An 8333-nucleotide genomic window follows, 5' to 3' on the forward strand; every position below is an offset into this window, starting at 1 on the left:
AGGGAGGGGGTGGATTCCCTGTCTGTGGAAGTGCTCAGGAGGAGCCTGGATGTGGCACTTGGGGATGTGGTTTGGGGTGATTTTGGTGGTGCTGGGTTGACACTTGGACCTGATGATTTTGAAGGTCCCTTCCAACTGTGATGATTCTGTGATCAGAATCCATGTCCATCTCCTGCTCCAGACATTCCAGAAAGTCAAACTGGGAATCACAGCCGGGTTTTTCAAGGCAGGGTGTGCTCTCTGGAGGAAAGACTTTCCATTTGTGGTAGAAGGAATCACAGATCAGGATTCTCACACCTCAGGTTGCCCAGAGAAGCTGTGGCTGCCCCTGGATCCCTGGAAGTGTCCAAGGCCAGGTTGGACGGGGCTTGGAGCAACCTGGGCTAGTGGAAGGTGTCCCTGCCCATGGCAGGGGGTGGCACTGGATGAAATTTTAAGGTCCCTTCCAACCCAAACCATTCCATGATTTCATGATTCTTATCTAAAAGAGCTGAAAGGCAGGAGATCAGCCCATGGGAAATGCTCCATTTCCCAATAACTGCTGGATTTCCCAAGCACCACCACTCCTGGTCTCTGCTGTTCATCGGTACAGACCAGAAAAAGATCAGAACACACAGAAAAATCCTGTATTTGCCCTAACTGCCATACTGCAGTGGGCAGAAACCTTCAATTTTTGTTTCCAATTCCATTTTGAGGGTCTGAATAAGCATTATCTAACCCCCTGTTTTCATGATCCAGATTTTTAGAGGACAAATTTTCATTTTTCACGTCGGAGAATAATTGTTAGGATCCAAATTTAAGGCCCAAAGCCTCACAGAAGGGTTCACAATTGTAATTTTAGGCTCTCACCCCTCATTTCTAGCAATAAAAATCTCAGTTTTAAGGTCCAAAACTGATTACAGAGCCAAATTTCTCTTTTCAAGGGCCCAAAACCACATTTTTAAGATCCGGCCCTCATTTTATGCTCCAAATGCTCATTTTAAGACCCAAAGCTTCAATCAAAAAGTTCAAACCCTCATTGTAGGATCCAAATCCTAATTTTTAGGGCCAAACCCCACATTTTTAGGGCCCAAAGCCCCATTTTGAGGGTCCAAAAGCTCCATTTTCAGTTTGCAAAGCCCCCTTTTTAGAATCCAAATCAGCATTTTTGCAGTCCAAAGCCTCCTTTTCAGCCTCCAGAGGGGCATTTTTAGGATACTGCAGGGAATTTTTGGGATCCAAGCAACACTTTGAGTGTCCAAACCCTCACTTAAACATTCGAAATCCCTGTTTATGGGCCCAAATTCTCAGTTTTAGAGTCCAAAATTTTGCTTCTTGGCTTGAAATCCTCCCTTTTATGGCCCAAACCCTCATTTTAGGGTACAAACCCTTCACTTAGCGTTCAAAGCCTGATTTTTTAATGTCCAAATCCTCACTTTGAGCATCCAAAGACCCATTTTAGGTGTTAACAGAGCAGTTTACATGAACAGTTGACACGTGTGGACGGGATTGGCACTGTGAGATGCTGCAGGACTGGGCACCAGTCAAACCCAACACAAACCCCAAAGTGTTCATCACCTTCCAGAAACCCAGATGGACATTGTGGGAGCGCTCTCATGAATTTTAATAATCAAAGAGGCCTCAAAACCTGCCAAAACTTGCTCTGATTTGTTCTTTTTTTGGGCCAGTGGCTTCACCAGTGATGATGTGGGGACTTAACCATGACCTCTGTGTATTTATGGCTTGGAAGATCATGTTTCCTAATCCTCCTGGTGATCAGAAGGATAAGAGTTGGCTGAAAAAAATCCACTTCAAATGTTGAAATGGCTCTGTTGTTGTTTGTTGTTGGTTTTTTTTTTTGGGTTTTTTTTTAAAGAAAGTATTTCTTGTCGTGCTGAAATTGTGAGAATTGGTAACCTCCAAACTTTGGAAGCTCCAAGGAATTTATGGGAGTGCTGAGTCCGTCTGCTCATCCAGAGGGAAACCAGGCAGTTCAGCCTCCTCTGGAGCTGTGATGGGGTCTGGGAGGATTGTTTTCCCCTAAATATCTAATTCCATTCCACTGGGAAAGGACAGATGTGACAAATATCCTTCTTCCACTTCCCCAATTCCATATCTCCCACCTCAGTCCTACCATGAGGATGCTCCTGTGGGAAGCACAGACTCACTTTTGCACTGTGGGGGCAAAACTAAGGAATTATAGAGCCCAAAGAACCAGAGCAGGTCAGTGGGTGACCAAGAAGTCTGGGATGGCCTCCTCTGTCCTGGAAATCATTTTTAAGGAGAATGATTGAGGGGACATTGGTGACACAAAAATATTTAAGAGGCTTTCTGAGCTGAGGATTAAACCAGTGAAGCACAGGAGTGGCTCCAAACAGCACAGCAAGGCTGCAGAGAACTTCAGGAGTGGGTGGTGAAGGGAACAAGAGCTGTGGGGGAGAGTTTAGGGAAAAAAAGGGCTGACATGAGAGAGGCAAAGCAGTAAAGCCCAGCAGCCACTGCCAATCCTCTTCTCAGTTAAAGGGTTTAGATTTTCATGAACTTCATTTCACTTGCTTTTGCTTCGCTTCTTTGTGGTTGGTTGGTTTTTGAGTAAGCAAAGGATTTTGTTTGAGAAAGTTCTCAGCTTCTAAAACCCCCAGATCTCTGCAGGTTTGATTTAATTTCTTTAACTCCAGCCTCCCCTCCTTTGGGTAGGAGAGGGAATCATTTCAGTTGCACGGGGTGAGACGTGTCAGGGAAGGAAAGCGGGTCAGGAGGAGTTCAGGAAGGCAGGAGGAGATCACTGAGAGGAGGGGGTGTGGATGGTGGAGATCAACACCAACCCACTCCTGAAGTTGTCTTGGGCTTTGGGATGGAGCAAACACCTGCATCATGTGCTTTAGTTCCCACCAAGCATGTGTGGGATGGAGCAGGAAACCATCACCAACCTGGATTTCTGTTTTGTTTCTTGGGAAGAGATCGTTGGCAGGTTTCAAAAACCTTTCAGACCAAGGGGCTGAAAGCACAGGAGGTGAAAGAAAACAGGCTCTTACATTGGATTACACTATTGTGTTGTATTTTCTTTTAACAAATTTTGGCAAAGTTGTCAATGAAAACTGTTTCTGAAGTGTGGAAAACAGGGAGTGTGTTTGTGAGAACATTTTTAGACCTGACAAGGCCATCTCCATTGCCCCACTGTTGATTGTTTAACTGTTGTTAAAATATAATGATAATAATAATAAAAGAATAAAAATAATTATTATAAAGAATAAAGAATAACAAAATGGATAAAATACAGCAATAATAAAATAATAAATAATAAAATAAAAATAATTAAAATAAAAATAATTGTTAATAGTTAGATTGGTTAATTATTTAATGATGTCCCTTTTCCTGATGGGGAAGTCATTTCTCAGAGTTATGTGAGAAGAAAAACAGGCATCCACACATAAAACTTTGCATATATGCAAATGTCTTCAGGGCAAGAAGACAGGGCCAGACTTTTTAGTGCTGAGACATGACAAGGGGCAATGGGCACAAACTGGAACTCAAGGAATTCCGTTTGAATCTGAGGAAAACCTTTCCTTTGAGGGTGACTGAGCACTGGAATGGGCTGCCCAGAGAGTCTGAGGAGTTCCCTTCTCTGGGCATATTCAAAACCTGCCTGGGTGTCAACCTGTGTAACCTCCTCTAGGTGACCCTGCTGGAGCAGGGGGTTGGACCAGATGATCTCCAGAGGTCCCTCCAACCCCAGCCATCCTGTGAGTCTGTGATTGCACGAATCCAGAGTGATGCTGTCATTCCATGGGATCCCCAGCAGACTTTTCCGTTGCCGTTTTGGGTGAATCACCTTTAAAATAGGCTTTTGTTCCTAACCCAGGGTTTACCTGATCTCTGCATATTTGCCAGGCTCCCCCAGGAGAACTGAAGTGTGAAGGGATTGGGAAGGAGCATCCTGAGAGGAGCTCAGTTTCTCAGAGCACGGCACTGACAATGCCAAGGGTGTGGGTTTGATCCCTGCATGGGCCATTCACTGAACAGTTGAACCTGATGGTCCTTGTGGGTCCCTTCCAGCTCAGAATATTCTGTGATCCTGGTCAGCCCTGGGCTGGCTTTGCTGCCACATCCACCTTTTTATGGGATCTTGGGAGTGAATCACCATTTCCTTGGAGTGGGAGCAACCCCTGCACAGCCCCCGACCCTGCTGAGCCTGACACTGCTGTGACTCTGATCTTGGGGACATCAGAGAAGCTCCCAAAGCCTGTCCAGGACATGTTATGGGAGAGTAGAAAAGCTGATCAGTGTGGCAGAAGAGTGATGGGAAGTTCAGAGAGGCTCCTGCAGGGCTGTCCCTCACACCCTCGTGGGGGGGGTTGACCCCAAGCAGCCCCCAGAGCTGCTCCCTCACTGCTCCATCAGTGGGACTGGGAGGCAAATGGAAGGGTAAAAGCCAGATAACTCATGGGTTGAGATAAAGACAGTTTAACAGGGAAAGCAAAAGCCACACAGGCAAGGAAAGCAAAGCCATGGATTCATTCCCTGCTTCCCATGGGCAGGTGTTCAGCCCCTCCAGGAGAGCAGGACTTGGGAAGACAAACCCCATCACTCCAAACATCCCCCCCTTCCTCCTTCTTCCCCCCACTCTACACACTGAGCATGATTCTGTGTGGTCTGGAATATCCCCGGGGTCAGCTGGGGTCACCTGTCCTGGCTGTGTCCCCTCCCAACCTCCCACCCCCCAGCCCCTCCCCAGAGTGGCCGAGCGAGGGGCAGGAGAGGCCTTGGCTCTGCTGAGCTCAGCACTACCAAAACCATCTCTGTGTTCTCATCCCTGAGTTCAGCACCAACCCAAACCCAGCCCCACACCAGCCCCTGGGGAGAAAATTCTCTCTACCCCAGCCCAAACAACCCCCCTTGCTTTGCAGGTGTCACAGAACCACAGAATATCCCGAGCTGGAAGAGACCCAAGAGGATCATCCAGTCCAACTCCTGGCCCTGCACAGACACCCCAACAATCCCACCCTGTCTCTCAGAGTGTTGTCCAAACCCTCCTGCAGCTCTGGCAGCCTTGGGGCTGTGCCCACTGCCCTGGGGAGCCTGGTCAGTGCCCAACCACCCTCTGGGGGAAGGACCTTTTCCTAATATCCCACCTAAACCTCCCTGACACAGCTCCAACCTTTCCCTCTGGTCAAAACATTCAAACTGGGGTCCCAAAGAGCATCAGCCAACCCAGCCCAGACTATCTGTGCATGGGAACAGTGAGGGAACAGCCCATTTCTGACAGGCTCACTTTGGAAATGAGGTGCAAAATTAGGGCTGTGTGTGGAGACAGAAGTCAGACAGGGCAAAGAGCTCCACACAAGTCACTGCTTTTAGAAGTAGAGTCATACCTGGTACACTTAACATGCATTTTTTATATGATGGTTCTTTCCCTATAATGTTCATATTCAAACATATTGTTTGGGCTGTGGGAAAGGCAACCAGACATTAATTAACCCAGTAACATCCATGAGCAAAAGCAGAGATATGCAGGGATCAAATTAATTTTGGATCTGTTGGGAGAATCATAACGAACTGCATGCCCTGGATCTGCCAGGGCAGGAGGAACATTAATATTCACTTTGTAAAAGGCAGCAGGGGCTGGAGGAGGCTTTGGAGGAAGGCACTGCCAGGCTGTCAGTGCTGGGACATGGGGCTGGACCTCCCAGGGACAGCAGCCCCAGCACAGTCACAGCAAGCAGGGAAGTTTGTAAGTCTTGTGTTTTCTCCCATCTTGATTCGTCTGCTCTTCACTAGCGCTGGGTGCAATTAAAAAAAAAAGTAATTAATGTTGCTGTTGTTTTATTTGACAGAAGGGACAAGAAAGATGGAGAGGGACTGTTTATGGGGGCTTGGAATGCCAGGACAAGAGAGGATGGCTTCAAAGTGACAGAGAGCAGGTTTAGATTGGATATTAGGAAGACAGTCTTCCCTGTGAGGGTGGGGAGGCCCTGGGACAGGTTGCCCAGAGAAGCTGTGGCTGCCTCTGGATCCCAGGAAGTGTCCAAGGCCAGGTTGGACGGGGCTTGGAGCAACCTGGGCTGGTGGAAGGTGTCCCTGCCCATGGCAGGGTGGTGGAACCTTTAAGGGACCTCTAAAGTCTCTCCCAACCCAACCCATTCCATGATTCTGTGATTTGTTCAGTATTTCAGGTTGTCCAGACCATCTTGCAAAGGGAAGAGGTTTGGACTGGCGTGGGCAGAAGGGAGGGGAGATGCCCCATCCCACTGCAGCATCCGTGGGCTCAGCACACTCCAGGGGGAACAGGTGGATAAAAGTAGGACCCTCCACAGGCTGATTGCACCTGGAAATCCAGGGAGGAATTCCACCTCCTTCCCAGCTGTTCCCTCCCAGCTACCCCATCAAGTGATCTTCTGGGAAAGACCTCTCCTGGTGCTCAGGAAGCCCGTGTATTACAGAGCAGGACGAGGAGTTTTCCTGCCAATTACCTGCTCTCCTTTGTAATATTTAATTTTTTTTTCTAAAATTATAATGTCCTGGGGGAAGAAGAGAAACTGTGTTCCACTAACATCTTATTAATCAGCTTCTCTATGGCACTGAATGAACGACTGAAATCAAGGATCATGAATGTCAGATAAGCTCAGTAATTATGGAAAGGCTCAGTCATACACTTCTTGAATGAAACATGGAAAATTACTTTTCTTCCTTTTAATCAGAGCCTTGTGAGGGCCTTTTAGAGAGCGATGCCTTGAGATGGGCTTGTTTTGTGTGCAAGTCTGGACCGAGGCAGCTCAGCAGCCCCATTTAGGCAGCACATTTGGAGCCCCAAACTGCTCTGGAGGTGCAGGAGATGAGAGACAGGGGAGCTCAGATGGGGCACAGGAGCAGGACTTGAGGGACAGGCTGGCAGGGGATGCTCTGAGGCAGAAGCAGAGCAGAGAGATCTGAGCAGGAGGGTTGGTGCTTTCAAAGTGCCCATCAGGGAGGACTGATCCATTTGTTCTTCAGGCAGAGACTCTGATCTGTGGCTCTGGCTTTGGCTCGTCTGTAGACAAATGTCAGCACAGCCAGGTGCAGCCTGGTAACATCAGTGGGTTCTGAAATCAATTTTTATCATAGCCAGATTTGGGAAAAATAGCTGGACTTTTACATCAAATTAAATTTTAAAAAATCAGTCTGAAAGAACTTGAAAATGCTTTGAGGTTTGGTGTGAAAAGGAAGAACTGACGTGATGCCTCGCTGAATTTTGTGCATTTGGTACTTGGAAATGCAGAGGCTGACAAGTCATTGTTTTGAAAGGAATAAGTAAAACATATCATGGGGAAATGTTCCACTTTTCAGAGCGGATTAGAGCCTCAGCTAAAGAAATCATTCACTTGGGTCTGGTTCTGCAAAAGGTTTCAACAAACAGAGAAATGCAGGTTCCTCTCTGCTCAGAGGGTTTGATGCTGCCCCAAGGAAAGCACATTTCTTCCAGGAGTGCTGGGCTGATGCCCTCTGACTGTATTTTAATGGGCCTGGACTCTCCCAGCCTCGGGAAGAGCAGCAGAGCTGTGCAGTGTGTTGACTCTACCAATGGCACTTGAGTTCAGATGGAGAATCCATGAAAATGAAAAAACCTGAGTTTCCTGCCAACACAGGGGCCCCAATCCAGTGAAATTTATGTTGGACCTTGGACTCTCCCAGCTGCACAGACCTGACAGGGATGCTTGGAGGGAACGAGGGCCAGGCCACCACTGTCCTGTGACACACAACACTGGTCACTGCTCAGGGCCCTGATGTCAACGCAGGCAAACTGAGCCAGCAGGTGATGAGGCTTCCAGTGAGATGATCTCCAGGTTAGACCAGAAAGATTCCAGGAAAGAAGTGGAAATGCAGATGTCAGGATCATCCCACTGGATTGTAGCTCAGACAAATGGGTTTTCATTGACATAAAAAGCATAATGTGTCTGACCATGGCAGGTGTCCTCCAAGCCAGTGCTTGATGGAGAGTAAAGACTATGCCAAGGCAAAGTTCTTATTCCCAGGAGGTCAAACAGTGGAGAACAGTGATCCCCTTGCAGGGTCTTCCCCAGAACGAGTCTTCCTGTTGGATTCTGGGGCACATCCAAGCTGGACCACCTTAAATATTGTGGCAGTTCTGGGCACCACAACATAAGAAAGACCTGAAGCCATTGGAGAGTGTCCAAAGGAGGGACACAGATGGGGAAGGGCCTTGATTTGAAGGCGTGTGAGGACACTGAGGGCACTTGGTGTGTTCAGCTGGAGCAGAGGAGACTGAGGGGAGACCTCAGTGCAGTTCCAAGTGCCTGGGCAGGGGCAGAGGAGGGGCAGGGACTGAGCTCTGCTCTGGGGGGACCAGGGACAGCAGC

The sequence above is a fragment of the Lepidothrix coronata genome, unplaced genomic scaffold (assembly GCF_001604755.1).
Source record: "Lepidothrix coronata isolate B3197 unplaced genomic scaffold, Lepidothrix_coronata-1.0 Scaffold320, whole genome shotgun sequence".
Taxonomy (NCBI): Eukaryota; Metazoa; Chordata; class Aves; order Passeriformes; family Pipridae; genus Lepidothrix; species Lepidothrix coronata.